Source organism: Choloepus didactylus, chromosome 15 (genome assembly GCF_015220235.1).
Source record: "Choloepus didactylus isolate mChoDid1 chromosome 15, mChoDid1.pri, whole genome shotgun sequence".
In the NCBI taxonomy this organism is placed as follows: domain Eukaryota; kingdom Metazoa; phylum Chordata; class Mammalia; order Pilosa; family Megalonychidae; genus Choloepus; species Choloepus didactylus.
In genome coordinates, this window is record NC_051321.1 from 60272935 (window position 1) to 60298875 (window position 25941).

The 25941-nt window shown below is 37.7% G+C and overlaps 1 protein-coding gene and 1 pseudogene across 2 annotated transcripts in view; both read right to left on the reverse strand.

Annotated features, from left to right (window-relative positions):
* JMJD1C (jumonji domain containing 1C) overlaps window positions 1–25941 on the reverse strand; it is a 424199-nt gene that overhangs the window by 194938 nt on the left and 203320 nt on the right. The gene's annotated exons all lie outside the window — the stretch shown is intronic.
* LOC119510048 lies at window positions 11559–13056 on the reverse strand (annotated as a pseudogene).

The window sequence follows — 25941 nt, forward strand, 5'->3', positions numbered from 1 at the left end:
TTAACATTTGAAATAAAATTTTAGATTTATGGCAAAGTTCCAAAGATAGTACAGTTACTTTATATCCCTCACGCAATTTCCCCCACTTGTTAACATCTTACATTATCATGATATGTTTGTCAAAAGCAACATTTACATATTACTATTCACTTTAAGTCCAAAATTTTTGTATTCCACTAGTTTTTTCATTAATTTCCTCATTCTGTTTCACTATGAATCCTGGGTACCATATTGCATGTATATGGCATGTTTCCCATCTCCTATGGTCTATGAAAATTTCTAAATCTTTCCTTGTTCTTTTTTTTTTTTGAGTGACTTTAATAGTACTGCATTTGCCTGTTTTTTGTTTTTTTTTTTTTAGAAAAATCACCTGTAATCCCACTTCCTAGAGATATTTCCCTGTTTTTCACTTACCTTACAGTTGAGTTGCCTTATTATTGACTCATAAGAATTCTTTATATAATCTAGTGATAAGTTATTTGTCACATATTATTTTCTTGTCTCTTCTTCTGGCCTGTGTCTTATGTTTTTATTTCTTAACAATGTCTTTTGAAGATGAGATTTTAAAATTTTGATGAAATCCAGTTTATCGATTTTCTTTTCCTATCTTTCATGATTTGTGCTTTTGGTGTCCTAAGAAATCTTTTGCCTAATTCCAGGTCACACAGATTTTTCTGTTTTTGTGCTGATTTGAGGCTGTTATGTACCCTAGAAAATGCCATGTTCTTTTAATCCATTCCTGTGGGTGCAGACCTATTGTGGGAGGGACCTTTTGATTAGATTGTTTCTACTGAGATGTGACCCACCCAATTCAAGGTAGGTCTTAATCCTTTACAGGAGTACTTTTTGAGGATAAAAGAAAAAGCCAAGAGAGCTCAGAGAGAAACATCCATAGAAAGCTGAGAGAATACAAGCCCCAGAGGAGCTGAGAGAGCGAGCCACTGAAGCCAGAAGCTAAACCTGGGAGAGAAGGACTAGCAGATGACAGCCATGTTCCTTGCTGATGGAGGTGTTCCAGATGCGGCTGCCTTTCATCAGAGAAGGCACCATCCTATTAATGCCTTAATTTGAACATTTTCATGGCCTAAGAACTATAAATTGTAAATTAATCTCCATTGTAAAAGCCAACCCATTTCCGGTATATTGTATTTGGTAGCTTTAGCAAACCGAAACAGTTTTCTTCTAGAAGTTTTAGTTTCATTGTTTACATTTAAGTCCAAGTTATTTTGTGTATGTACAAGGGAAAGGTTTTAAAAAACACACACACAACTTTTTTTTAACATATGGATATCCAATTGTTCAGTACCATTTGTTGAAAAGACATTCTCTCTTCAGTAAATTTCTCTGACATCTTTCTTGAAAACCATGACCAATATGTAGGGATATATTCTTGAACTCTGAATTCTATACCATTAATGTGGAACATAATGCCTTTTCATTTGAATCAATAGCATGAATTTTTTTGTACTACTCAATAACCTTACACTGGCGTACCAATTCTAGCATATCAATTCTCTTTTTTGTTGTTGTTACATTATTTCATTGGCCTAACTCATTTGCATTTAAAGGTTTTTGATACAAAGGTCAGAAAGATAGTATCCTGTATTTTCTTCTAAAAGTTTTAAAGCTTTACCATTCACTTTAAAAAAAAATTCCTATTATAATTGTGGAATCACATATAGTTGTAAGACATAATATAAGGAAATACCATATAGTCTTTAATTAACCTCTTACACAACTAGTACGGTATCAGAACCAAGAAACTCACATTGTTACAACCTGTCAACTTTAGATTTCACTATCTTTCCATGCACTCATGTGTGTATGTGTGTGTGTAGTTCAATGCAATTTTATCACATGTGTAGACTCATGTGACCACCACCACCATAGCCAAGATACGGAACAGTTCAATCACAAAGATCCTTTATATTGTCTTTTATAGCCATAGCCTGCTTCTCTCCCTTAACCCCTCACTCTCATCTCTAAAATTCTGTCATTTCAAAAATGTTATATAAATGGAACCATATTAAAGATGATTTGTGGAAAACAAACCTTGTGTAGTAACCCTGATGTTTGAGGTTTCTTTCGCAAAGGTATACAGATTCAAGAAAAGGCCACTGAGAGGTCGAAAAGTGAAGAAGTTCTTTTGTGACACTGGATTTGAGAGACAAAAATTGGAGTTTGATTTTCTTGTCTTATTCAAGAAGGAAGTTTTGCAAAATTTCTTTGGTCTTACATTAAAACCACAAAGGGCTGTTTTAAATTAGTTTCTCAATCTTGGCACTACTGACATTTTGGGATAGATAATTCTTTTCCTGTGAGGACTGTTACTGTTATGTGCATCTGAAGGATGTTCAGCAATACCTCTGATCTGTATCCAACAGATACCAATAGCAACCACCATTGCCCCCCACCTGTACTCCTTTTATAATAATCAAAAATGTCTCCATATATAGCCATAAATCCAGGGGTGGGAGGCGGGAACAAAAGTTACCCCTGCCCAAAATGGTGAACTAAAATAGACTGGACTACACAGGGATTGAAACCAATTTTGATCATCTATTCACTGACTAGATTGACATGATCTGGGATTCCTAGTGCCCTTTGCCTAGCTGCCTGTCAAAAGCAAAGTCAATCTAACATAAAGAAGATAATGTTATCAAAAGCCCAAATTTTCGCTCTACTATCTCACATATCCTTACTGGCACTCAATCAAAAATAATAAGAATACTTAAATGCAGACTAAAAGAATAAAGGACAAAACTTGGTGAAATACTAAGTAAAAGAATACATGCTGGGGAAGTGGGGCAAGATGGCGGCATAGGGAGGCGTGGAAATTAGTTAGTCCTCTAGAGCAACTAGTAAACAGCAACTAACAACTAGAAAGTAGTCTGGAACAACTTATGGGGGGATATCTGGTATCAGACAACATCGTGCACCATTCAGGAATGGGTGGAATGGCTGAGATCGCAGCATAGAATTGGAAACCTGATACTAAATACAGCCTCCTCCTGAGATTTCGGCCCATATGGTCTGGGAAATCTGATTGGGGTTATCAAGGAAATCAGAAAATCACAGAACACACTAAGAAGAGCAAAGATATGGTCCAGTTGAAACAGCTGATTCTTAATCAAACAAATCTCCTAAATCAATGCAAAAAGCAAATCAACAAGTTGAGGGAAGATATGGTAAAAGAGATGAAGGATATAAAGACGACATTGGGCAAATACAAAGAAGAACTCTGAAGTTTGAAAAAATAATCGGCAGAACTTACGAGAATGAAAGGCACACTAGTAGAGATGAAAAACACAACGGAGACATACAATAGCAGATTGGAAGAGGCAGAAGAAAGCATTCATGAACTGGAGAACAGAACATCTGAAATACTACACACAAAAGAACAGCTAGGGAAAAGAATGGAAAAATATAAGCAGGGTCTCAGAGTATGGTATGACAACATGAAGCATAGAAATATTATGTATCATGGGTGTCTCAGAAGGAGAAGAGAAGGTAAAGGGGGCAGAAGAATAATGGAGGAAATAATAAGGATAAGAAGAGAGAGGGGAAAAAATAAAATAAAATATGACATATAAAATCCAAAAGACAAAATGGTAGAGTAGACATTACATTGAGTGAAATTAGCCAGAAACAAAAGGACAGATACTGTATGGTCTCATTAATATGGACTAACATTGATGACCAAAATCTGACAGCTCAGAACACAGGTTATCAGGAGATAGAAAGAGGTTAGAGATTGGGCATGTGATGCTAAAGTACGGAAGGTTCAACAAGATTGATTGTATAGATCCAGAAATGGAATGGATAGCATAATAGTGTGTGATGGTAACACAATATTCTAAGTACTCTGAACAAAGATGAGTGTGAGTATGGTTGAAAGAGGAAGGCTAAGGGCATGTATGACACCAGAAGGAAAGATAGAAGATAAAGACTTGGATTGTATAACTTAGAAAAAAAACAGTGGTCAGTGATTGTGATTAAATGTACAAATATAACTATGCTTTTAAATGAGGGCGAACAAATGAATGTCAATATTGTAAGGTGTTGAAAATTGGATGACATTGGGGAAAAAATAAAATCAATGCAAACTAGAGTCTATAGTTAATGGTAACATTCTAAAATGCTTCCACTAATTGTAACAAAGGCAATACACCAAAGCTAAATGTCTATAAGAGAGGGATATAAGGGAGTGATATGGGATTCTTGGTGGTGGTGATGTTGTCTGACCTTTCCATTGTATTTTATTTTTACTTTTCTTCTGTTTTTTGAATTTTTTTTTCTCCTTTTCCTGTTTCTTTGGGCAAGAGATGGAAATGTCATATAGATTGTGGTGGTAAATGTATAATTATGGGATTATATTGGGGATCACTGATTGTTTCCCAAGGTAGATTGTATGGTATGTGAATAAAACTGTTAAAAGAAAAATAAACAGTGATACAAGTGCTGGTAAAAATCTGCAGAGCGGGTGTACCTATACTCTGCTGGTAGAGAAGCAAAATGGCATAGTCCAGCTGGAGGGCAGTGTAATGTTCCACAGGAAGCTAACAATGGGGTTGCCATATGGTACTGCAACCCTGTTATTGGCTATTTACTTGGAAGAATTGAGAGCAGGGTCATGAGTGGACATTGCACACTGATGTTTACAGCAGCCATATTCACAATTTGCAATGAATAGAGGTAGCCTAAGGGTACAATGACTGATAAATGGAATGGTGAACTGTGGTGTATACATACCAATGGAATACCAAGCAGTAGCAAGAAGAAATGAAGTTATGAGTTATACACCTAAGTGAATGGACCTTGAGGATGATATGTTAGGTGAAATAAGCCAGAATCAAAAAGACAAACATTATAATGCCCCACTAATATAGACGAACTATAATGTGCAAACTGAGAGAATTGAATCTGAAAGCATAGGTTATCAGGGGAAAGCTTATGGTAAAGGTTCCTAGACTGTAAGCTCATACCAGCAGTCACATCTATTCATGAGTTGTAGTGGTCATCTTTAAATTCTGAGATGCTGAGCTGTTTGTGTGTAACCTGGTTGATCCCTGTTAACTTTGGGTCTCTGTGTGACAACTGAGACTCAGAGCCAGAGTTCAGCAGCTATGAATGTCAGCATTACCCCAAACAGCAAATGATAAAAAAGCTGAAAGAGATCAGACATCAATTAGAGATTAACGAAACATACTTGATTAGAATTAAGATAAACCAGATTAAAGGTAAAGGATGATATTGACTATGTTTTAAAATCTCAACTTCTGTGTGAGACCAAAGGAAGAGATGTTTATTTGGTACAAAATCTATATTTTCTGTAGCATGCTATATAATTTAACTTGTATGATCAGTTTATTAAAACATAATTACATGGAACCTTGAATGTGGGTGGCAGCTGGTAGGTTTGTACAGGTTAACCTGAAAACCCGATACATCCCACAGTAATCTGGGCAGAGAGGAAGGAGTATCTGCAGGGCTCCCTTCAGGGCTTGAGGACAAATGTAGAAAAGTTAAAATCCCCCACCTGGGGAATTCCTATTCTCGCAAGCATTGGGGACTACCATTGTAATAGGCCAAGTCCTCAATCCGGGGACTTACACTTATGAAACTTCTTAATGCAAAGGAGAGGCTAAGCCTACTTATAATGGTGCCTAAGAGTCACTCCCAGAGAACCCCTTTTGTTAGTTGGATGTGGCCTCTCTCTCTCTAAGCCCACTTGGCAGGTAATCTCACTGTCCTCCCCCTATAAGGGACATGACTCCCAGGGGTTTAAATGTCCCTGGCAATGTGAGACATGACTCCCGGGGATAAGCCTACACCTGGCATCATGGGATTGAGAAAGACTTCCTGACCAAAAAGGGGAAGAGAAATTATACAAAATAAAGGTTCAGTGGCTGAGAGATCTCAAATGGAGTTGAGCAGTTATTCTGGAGGTTATTTTTGTGCATTATATAGGTATCTCTTTTTAATTTTTAGTGTACTAAAACTAGAAGGAAATACCTGAAACTGCTGAACTGCAATCCAACATTCTTGATTAATGAAGATGACTGTATGCTTATATAGCTTATATGGTGTGACTGTGATGGTGAAAACCCTGCAGTTCATGCTCCCTTTATCCAGCATATGGACAAATGAGTAGAAAAAAGGGGGACAAAAAGTAAATAAATAATGGGTGGGGGGGGGGAGGAGTACAGGTGTTTTGGCTGTTATTTTTTACTTTTTTTTATTCTTTTTTTCGTAACAATGAAAACACTCAGAAAATTGATTGTGGTGATGAATGCACAACTATGTGATGATACTGTGAACAAATGACTGCACACTTTGGATGATTGTATGGTATGTGAATGTATCTCAATAAAATTGCATTAAAAAAGAATACATGCTACAAATGAACAGAGAGGATCCACATAATGGAATAATTAGACAGACTTTTAAATACTCAAGGAAATAAGACAAGATTGAGAATTTTATAAGAAAGTTGTATTCTTAACCAAGGAGAAATTCTAGAATTCAGAAATATAATGGGGAAAATTAATTCAGTGGTTCAGTTTAGCAGTAGATAAGTTGGTCAAATTTCACAGAAATCCCTTTGATAAATTTCATTGGAATTCTGTTAAGCCTATACATCAATTTGGGGAGTATTAACGTCTTTAATAGGGTAACACTCCCAACTCAAGAATATGCTGTATCTGTCCATTTACTTAAGTTTTCTCTAATATCTTTCCATAATTCTTTCCTTAATAGGCTGGCACATCTTTTGTTATTTTCTTTTCCTAGATACTTTATATATTTTAATGCAGTTTTCTTGAGGTACATTCACACATCATACAAACCATCCAAAGTATACAGTCATAGTATCTTCACTTTGTGCATACAACCCCAAGATGTATTTTAGAGCATTTTCATTACTCCAGAAAAGAAGTAGAAGTAAAAAAGAAAACCCAAATCCTCCGTTCCCTTACCCCAACCCTCTTATCTACTCCTAATATTGGTGTATTACACTTGATAATGTTGCTGAAAGAGTATTAAAACATTACTGTTAACTACAGTCCATACATTGAAATGGGTACATTTTTTCCCCATATACCCCTCTATTAATAGCTCCTTGTAATGGTGTTGTAAATATGTTCTAGTTCATGGAAGAATTTTTTTAATGTTTATACAGTTAATGATGGACATTGTCTGCCAAAAGATTCATTGTGTTACACATTCCCATGTTTTAGACTCCAGCTTTACTTCTGGTGACACAGACTCTAAACTTCCCCTTTCTATCACATTCACATACCATTCAACACTGTTAATTATTCTCACAATTATGTGCTCCCATTACCTCTGTCCAGTACCATTTAAGTTCAACCTAGTTAAACATTCTGCATATATTAAGCTACCGCTCTCCATTTTTAGCTTTATTCTATATCTTGGTAACTTATACTTTATGAATCTACATACTATAATTAGTTCCTTTCAGTGAAATCATACAATATTTGTCCTTTAGTATCTGACATTTCACTTAACATAACGTCCTCAAGGTTGATCCATGTTGTCATATGCTTCAGGATTTCATACCTTCTTACTGCTGAATAATATTCCATCATATGTATATACAACATTTTGTTTATCCTTTCATCTGTAGGTGGACACTTGGGTTGTTTCCATCTTTTGGAATTGTGAACAGTGTCGCATCAATTGTGAACTGATGTGTAAATGTCTGTAAGTGTCACTGCTTTCAGATCTTCTGGGTATATCCTGAGTAGCAGGAGTGCCAGGTCGTTAGGCAACTCTATACAGTGTACTTAGCTTCCTGAGGAACTGCCATACTGTTCTCCACAGCAGCTGTACCATTTTACATTCCTACTAGCAGAGAGTAAGTATTACTGTTTCTCCACACCCTCTGCAACACTTGTAGTTTCCTGTTTAATAGTGTCCATTTTAGTAGGTGTGAGATGCTATCTCACTGTGGTTTTGATTTGCAGTCCTATAACTGCTAGTGAAGCGGAGCAACTTTTCATGTGCTTTTTAGCCATGCATATTTATTCTTTGGAAAAATGTCTATTCCTGTCTTTTGCCCATTTTTTAATTGGGTTGTCTTTTTATTTTGAGTTGTAGGATTTCATTGTATAATATGGATATCAAATCCTGATCAGAAGTGTGGTTTCCAAATATTTTCTTCCATTGAGTTGACTGCCTTTTCACTCTTTTGATAAAGTCATTTGAAGCACTGAAGGATTCCATTTGGAGGTGTTCCCATTTATCTATTCATTCTTTCGTTGCTTGAGCTTTGCCCTCAAAGTCTAAGAAACTACCACCTATCACTAGATATTAGACATGTTTCCCTATATTTTCTTATAGGAGTTTTATGGTACTAATGCTTATATTTAGGTCTTTGATCCATTTTGAGTTAATTTTTGGATAGGGTATGGGAAAGGGGTACTGTTAATTCTTTTGGTTATGAATATCCAATTCTTCCAACACTATTTATTGAAGAGACTTTTGTTGCAGTTGAATGGACTGGTAGCCATATTGAAAATCAACTGACCACAGATCTGAGGGTGAATTTCTAAACTCTCAATTCAATTTGATTGATGACTATATCAGTCTTTATGCTAGTATCATAAAGTAAGCTGTTCTGACCACTGTGGTTTTAAAATATACATGAAAGTCAGGAAGCATGATACCTCCCACTTCATTCTTCTTTCTCAAGATGTTTTTAGCTTTTGAAATGAAACTGATAATTAGCTTTTCCATTTCTGCAAAGTAGTCTGTTGGAACTTTGATTGTTATTGTATTGAAACTGTAGATCAATTTGGGTACAACTGATATTTTAACTACATTTGGCCTTCTAAACCATAAACATGAATTATCTTTCCATTTATATAGTTCTTCTATGATTTATTACTATTTATAGTTTTCTGTGTATAAGTCCTTTACATCCTTGGTTAAGATTATTCCTAGACATTTGATTCTTTTAGTTGCTAATGTAAATGGAATTTTTTTCTTGATTATGTCCTCGGATACCTCATTACTAATGTATAGGAACACCACTGATTTTTACTTGATCTTTAATCTTATTTTGCTGAATTTGTTTATTAGCTCAAATAGCTTTGTTTTCATTTTTTTTCTGGGTTTTCTAAATATAGGATTACGTCATCTGCAAATGACAGTCTTACTTCTTCCTTTCCAGTTTACATGCCTTTTATTTCTTTTTCTTGCCTAATTGCTCTAGTTCTAGTTGAATAACAATGGTGACAGTGAGCATCCTGATCTTGTTCTGGATTTTTGAGGGACAGCTTTAAGTCTCTCAACATTGAGTAGGAAGTTAGCTGTGGATTTTTCAAGTATGCCCTTTACCATGTTTGCGAAGTTTTCTTCAATTCCTACTTTTTGAAATGTTTTCATCATGAAAGGATGCTGAATTTTGTCTAGTGTCTTTTCTGCATGAATTGAAATGATCATGAGCTTTTATCATTTTCATTTGTTACGTGGTATATTACGTTAACTGATTTTCTTGTGTTGTACCACCCTTGCATACCTGGGAAAAAATTCACTTGTTCATGGTGTACAATTCTTTTAATATGCTGTTGAATTTGATTTGCAAATGTTACATTAGGATTTTTGCATCTATATTCATTGTAGAGATAGGTCTGAAGTCTTCTTCTCTTGTAGTATATTTACACGGCTTTCGTATTAGGGTGATGTTGGCTTCATAGAACATCTAGTTAGGTACTGTTCCCTGTTCTTCACTTTTTTGGAAGAGTTTGAGCAGGAACTGTATTAATTATTCTTGGAATGCTTGTTAAAACTCTCCTGCAAAGACGTCTGGTCCTGGTCTTTTCTTTGTTGGTAGGGTTTTTTTTTTAACAGCTTTTTTTTGTGTGTGTGAAGTTTAAGATACATACACAACAGTGATAACTTATCAAAGAATGATTTAACAAGTAGTTAGCAAATTTCAAAGAATTCTGAATTTTCAAATTTGAAAGAATACGGGTTAAAGTTTCATAATTTCAGTTATTTCCTTATTGTAAAACATACACACACACACACACACACACACATATACACACATAAAAGTAGTAACTTTCAAAGTACAATTTAATAAATAGTTATATAAGTAATTTCAAAGAATGTTATGGGTTACAGCTCTACCTTTTCAGTTATTTCCTTCTAGCTATTCTAATACCCTAGCATCTTAAAAAAATGTATATATTCAGTATTTGTAATCCTTTGGTAAATCCTATCTTGTCTGTTGTTACCCCTTCTTCTTGTTTAATCACTTTCTCGATCTACAGGGGTGTCTAGACAGTGACCACCCTAACTTCTTCATATATAAACGAGGTGTCAAAATTATGGGGAAGAAGGCTGCATATGATTGTTGTCCTTAAAGAGGCTATTGCCTCTGGCTTTTAGGCCTTGTCTAGCATAGGAACACTGTGGTGCATTTAAGTTACTGAATGATAAATGAGTGAAACTTATAAAGAATCTCAGATAGGGACCTAGGTATTTCGGGATGACTGTTGGTAACGGCATGGCAAACTGTGGCCATTTGGGACATCCAGCTGGAGCCTGCGTAAGAGGAACCTCCAGGATAGCTTCTCAACTGTATTTGAAATCTCCTAGCCACTGCAACTTATTTTGCTACCTTTCTTTTCCCCCTTTTGGCCAGTAAGATATTTCCAATCCTTCGATATATCAGGGCCAGGCTCGTTCCTGGGAGTTGTATCCCACGTTGCCAGGGAGATTCACTCTTCTGGAAGTCATGTCCCATGTATGGGGGAAGTTAATGAATTTATTTGCCAATTTGGGCTTAGAGAGAGAAAGGCCACACCTGAGTAACAAAAGAGGTTCTCTTGTGGTCTCTCTTAAGCATTATTACAGGAAGGCTTAGCCTCCCATTTACAGCCCTATGTTTCAGAAGCGCAAGCCTCAAGATTGAGGGCTTGACTTATAAGTAAGTATGGGGTTCCTAACTACACATAGCATATATTCTGTCCAAGATAAACAATCAGTGTCTCACATTATCTTCCCTTAGTTGTACAATCATTATCACTCTCAATTTTAAACAATTATCATGATGCAAAACATCCCAGAGCCAGTGTAGTGCTGGTATGATATTCTAATTAAATACAGCCTACAATATGTAATGGGTAGTTGTACCATGGACAGAGAGTGAGCCTGGGATTGTCTGCACAGCTGCGTGAGTGGCTGAACCAGCAGGCTTCTGCAGGTACTACTGAGGTACACTCAGACGTCTGTCATCCACTGTGGGCGGTTGGCTGGGTGGTGGGCCTGCGGCAGGGCAGGAACATACCAGATGGTCCCAGATGCAGCCCATGTCAGGCTTCTGAGCCCTCAGTTTGGTTCTTGAAACACGAACCCACAGAGGTTGTCCTTGTGAAGGTGGGAGAATCCCACAGAGACCCCTGCTGCTGGTGGCCTGCCGGAAGATGCTTCCTGTGGAGGTGTGTTCAGGTATAACGGAGAGGATGTGGTCATTTGTTGCTGTGGGGTTTTGGTTTCAACATTTACCTATTAAGGCCAGGAAAGCCCTATTTCTTATTGACAACCCTCCTTTTCCTGTTGCCTGCATGTCATAGGAAGGGTCCCTCCTGAAACTTGATTTGATGGACTTCTCCTCTGGAGTAGGGGTTTAGATCCAGTACAACATGTGGTTACCATCCACCATGCAGCCGTCAGGTTCAGTCTTAAGACTTTGATAACTTGCCATTTGTGGCTTGGGTTATCAAGCTCAAACTAGTTAGGTTTCTGTGGGTCTTCCACCTCTCTCATGTTGAGGTCTTCCAAAGGGATAATTCCCCTGGGCTCCTTGTCTGTTGTGTATTCAAAGTAATAGAGGCAATTATTGGTCAAGATGAACCATCAGTGCTTTCAGATCACTCACCTCCCAAGCTTCAGGAGCCAGCCTTTACGGTCAGGGTTGAAGAACATGGATGTCAGGTCATTTCTCTCCTCCTCTCGGATTTTAAGTGGTTCATTTTTAATACTTTCATATAAATTCCGCAGCAAATCCTCAGGTCACCGCCGTTGTTGATGCTGTGGTTCATGGTGAAGAAGCGCTTGGCCGGTGGCTCGTCCCGCACGTTGTGGTTGTGCAAGCTGGTGTTCAGTATGATGATGGCGAAGGACAGCATGTAGCACATGTCCATGGACTGGAAGAACCCATGGTTGAACAGGCGGTAGCAAGCAGCAAAGGCCTCCATCATGCAATCAAGTTTCTGAGCCTCCCCTGAACTCAAAAGCTCCACAAGAACTGCCTCATAGCTTGTACCAGGTTGAGATCTGCAAACTCACGGAGCTCCATGAAAGCCTGCAGAACTTTAATGTCAAATTCATCCCAAATTACTGTCTTATTTAGTTCTCCTTTACAAAGGATCTGGGCTACGTCTTCTGTGAAACTCTGCAGCAGGTCAGTTTCTATTAAAAACTGGTTCCCATTTTGGGATCCATGTTGAATTTGTTTCTTCCCATAGCTATTTGCTTCTTCCTCTTAGTAGTTTTGCTCTCCTCTACAGAAGTCAGATTGTCAGGTCTCTGTCATCACTTCTGTAACTTTGTATTTCAGCCTCTCGATGCCATCAAGTTCCTCTTATCATGAGTGAATGTCCAAAAGTTCTTCTCTCTGTTCTAATGAGGTCTTCAGGCATGCTGCCACCATCACTGCCAGTCTTCATCAATCGTGACGTGACTCCAGCTGCCGGCAACTGAGGGGCTGGCAGGTGGCGCCACTGATCTGGAGTGCATGCAGGTGGCTGGCAGGGTCGTGGCCCAGAGCTTCCTCTGGCTGGGCAGGGCGCTTGTACTTGGTTCTGCCTGCCGCCATCCCCTTGGTAGGTTTTTGATGACTGATTTGATGTCTTTACTTGTGATTGGTAGTAGAAGTCTTCTGTTTCTTCTTGAGTCAGTTTTGGTACATGTTCCTACAAAGTTGTCCATTTTATCTAAGTGGTCTAGTTTGTTGGCATACAGTGTTTCATAGTAAACTCTTATCTTTTTTATTTCTTTGGGATCTGTGGTAATACCCCCTTTCTGATTGCTGGCTTTATTTTATTGCACCTTCTCTTTTTTTGTCAGTGTAGCTAAGGGTTTTTTGATTATACTGATGTTCTCAAAGAACCAACTTTTGGTTTTATCAATTCTATGATTTATTGTATATTTCATTAATTTCTTCCTTCTGCTTTCTTTAACATTAGTTTGCTCCTCTTTCTCCAGTTTCTCCAGTATTTCAGTTAGGTCGTTGATTTTAGCTCTTTCTTCCTTTTTAATGTAGGTGTGTAGAGATACAAGTTTGCCTCTCAGCACTGCTTTCCTTGCATCCCACAAATTTTGATATGCTGTGTTCTTATTTTTATTCATCTCAAGATATTTCCTGAATTGTCTTGTAATTTCTTCTTTGACCCACTGATTAAGCAAATGTTCTTTAACCTTACATCTGTATATTTTCTAGCTTTTCATTTGTTATTGATTTCCAGTTCATTCCATTATGGTCTGAGAAAGTTTTACATAATTTCATTCTTTTTAAATTTATTAAAACCTGTTTTGTATGCCAGCACACGATCTATCCTGGAGAATGTTCCATGAGCACCTGAGAAGAATGTATATCCTGCTGTTTTGGGGTGCAATGTTGTGAATATGTCTACTAGGTCTAGTTCATTTATCATATTACTTAGGCCCTCTGTTTCTTGAGCAGTCCCGTTTAGATGTTCTATCTCTTGTAGTGTGTGGTGTGTTGAAATCTCCCACTACTATAGTAGGTTCGTCTATGATACCCTTCAGTTTTGCCAGAGTTTGCTTCATGTACTTTGGGGAACCTTGATTAGGAGCATGTATGTTCATGGTTATTCTTTTCTCTTGGTGAATTCCACTTTTATTAATATGTAGTGCCCTTTATGTCTTATAACATTTTTGCATTTAAACTGTTTTGTCTGCTGTTAATATAGCTACCCACACATTTTTGTTTTCTGGTTACTACTTGCAAGGAATATCTTTTTACATCCTTCAACTTTCAACCTATTTATATTTTTGGAGCTACGATGATTCTGTTATAAACAGCATATAGATGGATCATTTTTTAATCGATTCTACCAATCTGTGTCTTTTGATTGGGGAGTTTAATCCATTAACATTTAAGTTATTACTTTAAAGGCAGTTCTTTTTTTTTTTAATTCAACTTTATTGAGCTATATTCACATACCATGCAGTCATGCAAAGCATACTTTCAGTTGTTCACAGTACCATTATATAGTTCTGCATTCATCATCAAAATTAATTTTTGAACATTTTCATCACCACACACACAAAAGTAACAAAGTGAAAAAGAACAATTAAAGTAAAAAAGAACACTTCGTGCTTTTTTTTTTTGGCCATTTTTCTACTCATCCATCCATACACTGGGCAAAGGGGATGCGATCCACGTGGCTTTCCCACTCACATTGTCACCCCTCATAAGCTACATTTTTATACAATCATCTTCAAGATTCAAGGCTTCTGGGTTGTAGTTTGATAGTTTCAGATATTTACTGCTAGTTATTCCATAAAGGCAGTTCTTAACACAACTTTTTTTTTTTGGTCAGATCTATTCCTGTCTCTCTATTTATCCTCTAAGTTACCCTTACTAATTCTCTTCAGTTCTTACCTAAATCCAGACCCCCATCTCCTGTCTTGTCTGTTCAGCTGGCAGGACTCCCTTTAGTAGTTCTCACAGGGCCGGGCTCTTATTAACAAGCTCTTTGAGCTTCTATTTATCTGTGAATATTTTAAACTCTCTTACATTTTTGACAAGACAGCTTTCCTCGATAGAGAATTCTTAGAAATTCTTCTCTTTCAGTATATTAAATATATCATACCACTTCCCTCTCATCTACATGGTGTCTGATGAGAAATCAGCACTTGAGTCTTATTTGGCTACCCTAGTATGCGATAAATTGCTTTTCTCTTGCTGCTTTCAGAATTTTCTCCTCTTCGGCATTTGAACATATGATTAGTATGTGTCCTGGAGTGGGTTTATTCAGTTTGGAGTATGTTGGGCTTCTTTGATTTGTGTATTTATATCTTTTTTATAAGATTTGGGAAATTTTCAGCTATTATTTCTTCAAATATAATCTTGGCCTCTTTCCTTCTCTTATGTTTCTGGAACACCTATGATGCCTATGTGACTTACTCGCCCTAAGAAGCTATTTACCTCCACTAGCCCCACAGGGGTGAAACTGCAAGGTTCCTTTGCCTTCCCTTTGCTGGCCAAAATTTGGTATAATCTAGGCTGTATATACCACTTTACTTGTGGGGCAGGATTCTCATGGCTGCTGCAGTCTGTGGCCATCCCCTAGGCAAGCATTGGGCCTCCTGCTGTTTTCCTCAAGCGTGGAGGATGAGCACCAGTATCTGTAGCTGGAAATACAATCTCTGTCCATGTTTTCTCACACTCTTCATTTGTCACTTAGCTGGGTTTTGAAATGTTGCCCTGTTTCCCTGGTCCCCAAATAGTTGATTCAGACACCTTCTGCCTGGCTACTTGCTGCATTTGGGGAAGATTTTCAGTACCTTCCCTACTCCTCCATTTGAGAAGCTCTTCCTTGTTACCCTTTTATATGCCACTCTTCCCACCAGCCTTAGCCCTGCTATGGGTCCCTGTGGCCTTGCGACTCTGTGTCTCAATAAAGGTGGGGATCTCTCACTACACTGAGAGATTTTATAGTCTATGTCCCCAGTGGGAGGTGTGAAGGATCCCAGTTCCTGACTTTGGGCACTTCCTGAATGGCATGGGACCAAGTGAAGTGGTGGGGACAGGACCGGTCAGTGTGGAACATAAGTTTCTTACCTGATATTTTTCTCTTTTTTTCAATTAAGCTTTTGTGGTATGCTTCTCCAGTCTTTACATTCTTCCAGAGTTCTGAACGAGTAAGAATTGTCATTTTTTTTTTCTCTGAGTCTGGGAGTCTTTTGGTAGCTGTTTTTGTCATCATGTGCGATACTTTATATCTTAATGCATTTTCGAAAGGTTTATTTCCTAATTGTTTGATATAAATGTTAAATGCAACAGAATTTCTTATTTTTATTCTTTACTTTACTCAATTTTCTTAATACATTTTGAGTTTTTCAACATAAAAGGGATACAATCTGAGGGGTGAGGCAAGATGGCAGACTGGTGAGCTGTATGTTTTAGTTATTCCTCCAGGAAAGTAGGTAGAAAGCCAGGAACTGCGTGGACTGGACACCACAGAGCAATCTGACTTTGGGCATACTTCATACAACACTCATGAAAACGTGGAACTGCTGAGATCAGCAAAATCTGTAAGTTTTTGCGGCCAGGGGACCCGCGCCCCTCCCTGCCAGGCTCAGTCCCGGGGGAGGAGGGGCTGTCAGCTCCGGGAAGGAGAAGGGAGAACTGCAGTGGCAGCCCTTATCGGAAACTCATTCTACTGATCCAAACTCCAACCATAGATAGACTGAGACCAGACACCAGAGAATCTGAGAGCAGCCAGCCCAGCAGAGAGGAGACAGGTATAGAAAAAAAACAACACGAAAAACTCCAAAACAAAAGCGGAGGAATTTTGGAGTTCTGGTGAACATAGAAAGGGGAAGGGCCCTGAGGCGCATATGCAAATCCCGAAGAAAAGCTGATCTCTCTGCCCTGTGGACCTTTCCTTAATGGCCCTGGTTGCTTTGTCTCTTAGTATTTCAATGACCCATTAGATCTCTGAGGAGGGCCCGTTTTTTGTTTTTGTTTTTTTTTTTTTTTTAAATCCTTTTTTCTTTTTCTAAAACAATTACTCTAAGAAGCCCAATACAGAAAGCTTCAAAGACTTGCTATTTGGGCAGGTCAAGTCAAGAGCAGAACTAGGAGAGCTCTGAGACAAAACGCAATAATCAAGTGGCTGGGAAAATTCACTAAACACCACAACTTCCCAAGAAAAGGGGGGTGTCCGCTCACAGCCATCATCCTGGTGGACAGGAAACACTCCTGCCCATCGCCACTCCCATAGCCCAGAACTGCCCCAGACAACCCAGTGTGATGGAAGTGCTTCAAATAACAGGCACACACCACAAAACTGGGCGTGGACATTAGCCTTCCCTGCAACCTCAGCTGATTGTCCCAGAGTTGGGAAGGTAGAGCAGTGTGAATTAACAAAGCCCCATTCAGCCATCATTTCAGCAGACTGGGAGCCTCCCTACACAGCTCAGCAGCCCAGAACCGCCCTGGGGAGACGGCACTCACCTGTGACATAGCACAGTCATCCCTCAACAGAGGACCCGGGGTGCACGGCCCGGAAGAGGGGCCCACTTGCAAGTCTCAGGAGCCATACGCCAATACCAAGGACTTGTGGGTCAGTGGCAGAGACAAACTGTGGCAGGACTGAACTGAAGGATTAGACTATTGCAGCAGCTTTAAAACTCTAGGATCACCAGGGAGATTTGATTGCTAGAGCCAACCCCCTCCCTGACTGCCCAGAAACACGCCCCATACACAGGGCAGGCAACACCAACTACACACACAAGCTTGGTACACCAATTGGACCGCACAAGACTCACTCCCCGACTCACCAAAAAGGCTAAGCAGGGGAGAACTGGCTTGTGGAGAACAGGTGGCTCGTGGACGCCACCTGCTGGTTAGTTAGAGAAAGTGTACTCCACGAAGCTGTAGATCTGATAAATTAGAGATAAGGACTTCAATAGGTCTACAAATCCTAAAAGAACCCTATCAAGTTCAGCAAATGCCACAAGGCCAAAAACAACAGAAAATTATAAAGCATATGAAAAAACCAGACGATATGGATAACCCAAGCCCAAGCACCCAAATCAAAAGAGCAGAAGAGACACAGCACCTAGAGCAGCTACTCAAAGAACTAAAGATGAACAATGAGACCACAGTACGGGAGATAAAGGAAATCAAGAAGACCCTAGAAGAGCATAAAGAAGACATTGCAAGACTAAATAAAAAAATGGACGATCTTATGGAAATTAAAGAAACTGTTGACCAAATTAAAAAGATTCTGGACACTCATAGTACAAGACTAGAGGAAGCTGAACAACGAATCAGTGACCTCGAAGATGACAGAATGGAAAATGAAAGCATAAAAGAAAGAATGGGGAAAAAAATCGAAAAAATCGAAACGGACCTCAGGGATATGATAAATAATATGAAACGTCCAAATATAAGACTCACTGGTATCCCAGAAGGGGAAGAAAAGGGTAAAGGTCTAGGAAGAGTATTCAAAGAAATTGTTGGGGAAAACTTCCCAAATCTTCTAAACAACATAAATACCCAAATCATAAATGCTCAGTGAACTCCAAATAGAATAAATCCAAATAAACCCACTCCGAGACATATACTGATCACACTATCAAACACAGAAGAGAAGGAGCAAGTTCTGAAAGCAGCAAGAGAAAAGCAATTCACCACATACAAAGGAAACAGCATAAGACTAAGTAGTGACTACTCAGCAGCCACCATGGAGGCGAGAAGGCAGTGGCACGATATATTTAAAATTCTGAGTGAGAAAAATTTCCAGCCAAGAATACTTTATCCAGCAAAGCTCTCCTTCAAATTTGAGGGAGAGCTTAAATTTTTCACAGACAAACAAATGCTGAGAGAATTTGCTAACAAGAGACCTCCCCTACTGGAGATACTCAAGGCAGCCCTACCAACAGAGAAACAAAGAAAGGACAGAGAGACTTGGAGAAAGGTTCAATACTAAAGAGATTCGGTATGGGTACAATAAAGGATATTAATAGACAGAGGGGAAAAATATGACAAACATAAACCAAAGGATAAGATGGCTGATTCAAGAAATGCCTTCACAGTTATAACGCTGAATGTAAATGGATTAAACTCCCCAATTAAAAGATATAGATTCGCAGAATGGATCAAAAAAAATGAACCATCAATATGTTGCATACAAGAGACTCATCTTAGACACAGGGACACAAAGAAACTGAAAGTGAAAGGATGGAAAAAAATATTTCATGCAAGCTACAGCCAAAAGAAAGCAGGTGTAGCAATATTAATCTCAGATAAAATAGACTTCAAATGCAGGGATGTTTTGAGAGACAAAGAAGGCCACTACATACTAATAAAAGGGGCAATTCAGCAAGAAGAAATAACAATCATAAATGTCTATGCACCCAACCAAGGTGCCACTAAATACATGAGAGAAACACTGGCAAAACTAAAGGAAGCAATTGATGTTTCCACAATAATTGTGGGAGACTTCAACACATCACTCTCTCCTATAGATAGATCAACCAGACAGAAGACCAATAAGGAAATCGAAAACCTAAACAATCTGATAAATGAATTAGATTTCACAGACATATACAGGACATTACATCCCAAATCACCAGGATACACATACTTTTCTAGTGCTCACGGAACTTTCTCCAGAATAGATCATATGCTGGGACATAAAACAAGCCTCAATAAATTTAAAAAGATTGAAATTATTCAAAGCACATTCTCTGACCACAATGGAATACAATTAGAAGTCAATAACCATCAGAGACTTAGAAAATTCACAAATACCTGGAGGTTAAACAACACACTCCTAAACAATCAGTGGGTTAAAGAAGAAATAGCAAGAGAAATTGCTAAATATATAGAGACGAATGAAAATGAGAACACAACATACCTAAACCTATGCGATGCAGCAAAAGCAGTGCTAAGGGGGAAATTTATAGCACTAAACGCATATATTAAAAAGGAAGAAAGAGCCAAAATCAAAGAACTAATGGATCAACTGAAGAAGCTAGAAAATGAACAGCAAACCAATCCTAAACCAAGTACAAGAAAAGAAATAACAAGGATTAAAGCAGAAATAAATGACATAGAGAACAAAAAAACAATAGAGAGGATAAATATCACCAAAAGTTGGTTCTTTGAGAAGATCAACAAGATTGACAAGCCCCTAGCTAGACTGACAAAATCAAAAAGAGAGAAGACACATATAAACAAAATAATGAATGAAAAAGGTGACATAACTGCAGATCCTGAAGAAATTAAAAAAATTATAAGAGGATACTATGAACAACTGTATGGCAACAAACTGGATAATGTAGAGGAAATGGACAATTTCCTGGAAACATATGAACAACCTAGACTGACCAGAGAAGAAATAGAAGACCTCAACCAACCCATCACAAGCAAAGAGATCCAATCAGTCATCAAAAATCTTCCCACAAATAAATGCCCAGGGCCAGATGGCTTCACAGGGGAATTCTACCAAACTTTCCAGAAAGAACTGACACCAATCTTACTCAAACTCTTCCAAAACATTGAAGAAAAGGGAACACTACCTAACTCATTTTATGAAGCTAACATCAATCTAATACCAAAACCAGGCAAAGATGTTACAAAAAAGGAAAACTACCGGCCAATCTCCCTAATGAATATAGATGCAAAAATCCTCAACAAAATACTTGCAAATCGAATCCAAAGACACATTAAAAAAATCATACACCATGACCAAGTGGGGTTTATTCCAGGCATGCAAGGATGGTTCAACATAAGAAAATCAATCAAGGTATTACAACACATTAACAAGTCAAAAGGGAAAAATCAATTGATCATCTCAATAGATGCTGAAAAAGCATTTGACAAAATCCTACATCCCTTTTTGATAAAAACACTTCAAAAGGTAGGAATTGAAGGAAACATCCTCAACATGATAAAGAGCATATATGAAAAACCCACAGCCAGCATAGTACTCAATGGAGACAGACTGAAAGCCTTCCCTCTAAGATCAGGAACAAGACAAGGATGCCCGCTGTCACCACTGTTATTCAACATTGTGCTGGAAGTGCTAGCCAGGGCAATCCGGCAAGACAAAGAAATAAAAGGCATCCAAATTGGAAAAGAAGAAGTAAAACTGTCATTGTTTGCAGATGATATGATCTTATATCTAGAAAACCCTGAGAAATCGACGATACAGCTACTAGAGCTAATAAACAAATTTAGCAAAGTAGTGGGATACAAGATTAATGCACATAAGTCAGTAATGTTTCTATATGCTAGAAATGAACAAACTGAAGAGACACTCAAGAAAAAGATACCATTTTCAATAGCGACTAAAAAAATCAAGTACCTAGGAATAAACTTAACCAAAGATGTAAAAGACCTATACAAAGAAAACTACATAACTCTACTAAAAGAAATAGAAGGGGACCTTAAAAGATGGAAAAATATTCCATGTTCATGGATAGGAAGACTAAATGTCATTAAGATGTCAATTCTACCCAAACTCATCTACAGATTCAATGCAATCCCAATCAAAATTCCAACAACCTACTTTGCAGACTTGGAAAAGCTAGTTATCAAATTTATTTGGAAAGGGAAGATGCCTCGAATTGCTAAAGACACTCTAAAAAAGAAAAACGAAGTGGGAGGACTTATACTCCCTGACTTTGAAGCTTATTATAAAGCCACAGATGCCAAACAGCATGGTACTGGCACAAAGATAGACATATAGATCAGTGGAATCGAATTGAGAATTCGGAGATAGACCCTCAGATCTATGGCCGACTGATCTTTGATAAGGCCCCCAAAGTCACTGAACTGAGCCATAATGGTCTTTTCAACAAATGGGGCTGGGAGAGTTGGATATCCATATCCAAAAGAATGAAAGAGGACCCCTACCTCACCCCCTACACAAAAATTAACTCAAAATGGACCAAAGATCTCAATATAAAAGAAAGTACCATAAAACTCCTAGAAGATAATGTAGGAAAACATCTTCAAGACCTTGTATTAGGCAGCCACTTCCTAGACTTTACACCCAAAGCACAAGCAACAAAAGAGAAAATAGATAAATGGGAACTCCTCAAGCTTAGAAGTTTCTGCACCTCAAAGGAATTTCTCAAAAAGGTAAAGAGGCAGCCAACTCAATGGGAAAAAATTGGGGGAAACCATGTATCTGACAAAAGACTGATATCTTGCATATATAAAGAAATCCTACAACTCAATGACAATAGTACAGTCGGCCCAATTATAAAATGGGCCAAAGATATGAAAAGACAGTTCTCTGAAGAGGAAATACAAAGGGCCAAGAAACACATGAAAAAATGTTCAGCTTCACTAGCTATTAGAGAGATGCAAATTAAGACCACAATGAGATACCATCTAACACCGGTTAGAATGGCTGCCATTAAACAAACAGGAAACTACAAATGTTGGAGGGGATGTGGAGAAACTGGAACTCTTATTCACTGTTGGTGGGACTGTATAATGGTTCAACCACTCTGGAAGTCAGTCTGACAGCTCCTTAGGAAACTAGATATAGAGTTACCATTCGACCCAGAGATTGCACTTCTCGGTATATACCCGGAAGATCAGAAAGCAGTGACACGAACAGATATTTGCACGCCAATGTTCATAGCAGCATTATTCACAATTGCCAAAAGATGGAAACAACCCAAATGTCCTTCAACAGATGAGTGGATAAATAAAACGTGGTATATACGCACGATGGAATACTACGCGGCAGTAAGAAGGAACGATCTCGTGAAACATATGACAACATGGATGAACCTTGAAGACATAATGCTAAGCGAAATAAGCCAGGCACAAAAAGAGAAATATTATATGCTACCACTAATGTGAACTTTGAAAAATGTAAAACAAATGGCTTATAATGTAGAATGTAGGGGAACTAGCAGTAGAGAGCAATTAAGGAAGGGGGAACAATAATCCAAGAAGAACAGATAAGCTATTTAACGTTCTGGGGATGCCCAGAAATGACTATGGTCTGTTAATTTCTGATGGATATAGTAGGAGCAAGTTCACAGAAATGTTGCTATATTAGGTAACTTTCTTGGGGTAAAGTAGGAACATGTTGGAAGTTAAGCAGTTATCTTAGGTTAGTTGTCTTTTTCTTACTCCCTTGTTATGGTCTCTTTGAAATGTTCTTTTATTGTATGTTTGTTTTCTTCTTAACTTTTTTTTCATACAGTTGATTTAAAAAAGAAGGGAAAGTTAAAAAAAAAAAAAGGAAAAAAAAAAAGATGTAGTGCCCCCTTGAGGAGCCTGTGGAGAATGCAGGGGTATTCGCCTACCCCACCTCCATGGTTGCTAACATGACCACAGACATAGGGGACTGGTGGTTTGATGGGTTGAGCCCTCTACCACAGGTTTTACCCTTGGGAAGATGGTTGCTGCAAAGGAGAGGCTAGGCCTCCCTATGGTTGTGCCTAAGAGCCTCCTCCCGAATGCCTCTTTGTTGCTCAGATGTGGCTCTGTCTCTCTAGCTAAGCCAACTTGAAAGGTGAAATCACTGCCCTCCCCCCTACGTGGGATCAGACACCCAGGGGAGTGAATCTCCCTGGCAACGTGGAATATGACTCCCGGGGAGGAATGTAGACCTGGCATCGTGGGACGGAGAACATCTTCTTGACCAAAAGGGGGATGTGAAAGGAAATGAAATAAGCTTCAGTGGCAGAGAGAATCCAAAAGGAGCCGAGAGGTCACTCTGGTGGGCACTCTTACGCACACTTTAGACAACCCTTTTTAGGTTCTAAAGAATTGGGGTAGCTGGTGGTGGATACCTGAAACTATCAAACTACAACCCAGAACCCATGAATCTTGAAGACAGTTGTATAAAAATGTAGCTTATGAGGGGTGACAAGGGGATTGGGAAAGCCATAAGGACCACACTCCACTTTGTCTAGTTTATGGATGGATGAGTAGAAAAATAGGGGAAGGAAACAAACAGACAAAGGTACCCAGTGTTCTTTTTTACTTCAATTGCTCTTTTTCACTCTAATTATTAATCTTGTTATTCTTGTGTGTGTGCTAATGAAGGTGTCAGGGATTGATTTGGGTGATGAATGTACAACTATGTAATGGTACTGTGAACAATCGAAAGTACGATTTGTTTTGTATGACTGCGTGGTATATGAATATATCTCAATAAAATGAAGATTAAAAAAAAAAAAAAAAAAAAAAAAAAAGACATAATGCTGAGCAAAATAAGCCAGGCACAAAAAGAGAGATATTGTATGTTACCTCCAATGTGAATTCTGTGAAAAATGTACAATGTTTTATACTGTAGAACGTAGGGGACCTAGAGATACCAATTAGTGGAGGGGGAATGATAATCTAATAAGAACAGATAAATATGGAGGGTAATCTCAATGTTATGGGAATGCTCAGGAATGATTATGGTTTGTAAACTTTCTTGGATATAGTAAGATCATGTTGGAAGCAATAGAGTTATTTTAGGTTTTTTCTTTCTCTTATTCCTTTGTTTTCTTAGGGGTTGTTAATTTTCTTGGGGTATGGTAGGAACATGTTGGAAGCAATGTAGCTATTTTAGATTATTTATTTTTCTTACTCCTCTGTTTGGACATGGTTTATTAATTTTCTTGGGGTATGGTAGGAACATATTGGAAGCAAAGTAGTTATTTTAGGATATTTGTTTTCCTTAATCCATTGCTTTGTTTGAAATGTTGTTGGGTTTTTTTGGTTGTTGTTTGCCTGTTTGTTTTTAATTTTTTGATAAACAAAGTTAAATAATTGAAAAAAAATCAGTGGAAAAATGGGAGTAAAAACTAAATGACAAATAGGGTGGGATGGGGGGATGGTTTGGGTATTCTCTTTTCACTTTTATTTTTTTATTCTTATTCTGATTCTTTCTGATGTAAGGAAAATGTTCAGAAATAGATTGTGGTGATGAACGCATAACTATATGATCATACTGTGAACAGTTGATTGTATACCATGGATGACTTAAGTATGGTTTGTGAATATATTTCAATAAAACTGAATTAAAAAAAAAAAAAGGCATGCAATCTGTCAAAAAGATAATTTTATTTCTTCCTCTTTAATCAATCATTTATATTAGTTTTTAAAATTCAGTTTTCCTGTCTTACTTCACTCGTTTGGACCAAGTGCTGGAAAGATGTGATGGTTAGGTAACTCTTTATTGTATGTGTTCTTTATCAATTTAAGGTGAAATTCTTCTATTCTAGTTTTGCCTGAGGCTTTATTTTAAGAATGGTGCTGAATTTTATGAAATACTGCATCTTTTGATGAACATATCTTCCCTTTCTTTTGTGATACACTGAATGACACTGATAAAATTTTCTAATAATAATCCTCGCTAAGATTTCTTGTGTAAACTTTTATATATCACTGATATTGGATTCCTGATAAAGTTCTTTAGGAGTTATTTGCCTCTGTATTCTTAAGGAATACTGGGCCTATAATTTTTTTCTTATTCATTACTTGTTTGCTTTTGGTTTGAAGGTTATACAAGACTCAGAAAATGAATGTGAAATGTTCTCCCATTGCATACTGGAAGATAAAATTTTTAAGATTAGAATTCACAGTTCCTTGAACACATGGTAGAACTTAACTATAAACTGTCTCAGCCTGGTGTTTTCTTCTGTGGGAGATAATTACCTACTGATACAATTATTTTTAATGACTGTAGAGCTTTTAAGGTTTTATTTTGTATTTGCTTAATTATGCTACTCTAGAATTGAGTTCATCTTTTGCTAATTCACTTGCATTAAAGCTTTAATATTCTTTCTCTTAATGTATGCAAGACCTAAGTTTTACAATAATGCACTTTTTATTTCCAAATATTGTTGTTTTTTCCTTTTTCCCATTGATTTACCTTGCTAGAGGTTAGTAGACTTCAGTGGTCTTTTCCAAACAATGAAGTTTTGGGCCTTATTGAAAATCTCCATTAAATCTTTTTTCCCATTTCACCTGTTCTTATTTTCATTATTCCTTGTCATGTACTTTCATTGAGTTTATTCTTCTTTTCTTTGTACTTAAACCTTAAACTGAATACTCAGCTCATTATTTTCTAACATCAGTTTAGGTTCTGCATTTCCCTCTAAGTTATGCTGGAACTTATCCCAAAAGTTTAATACATATTTTTATTATTGTTTAATGCAAAATATTTCCTGATTTCCATT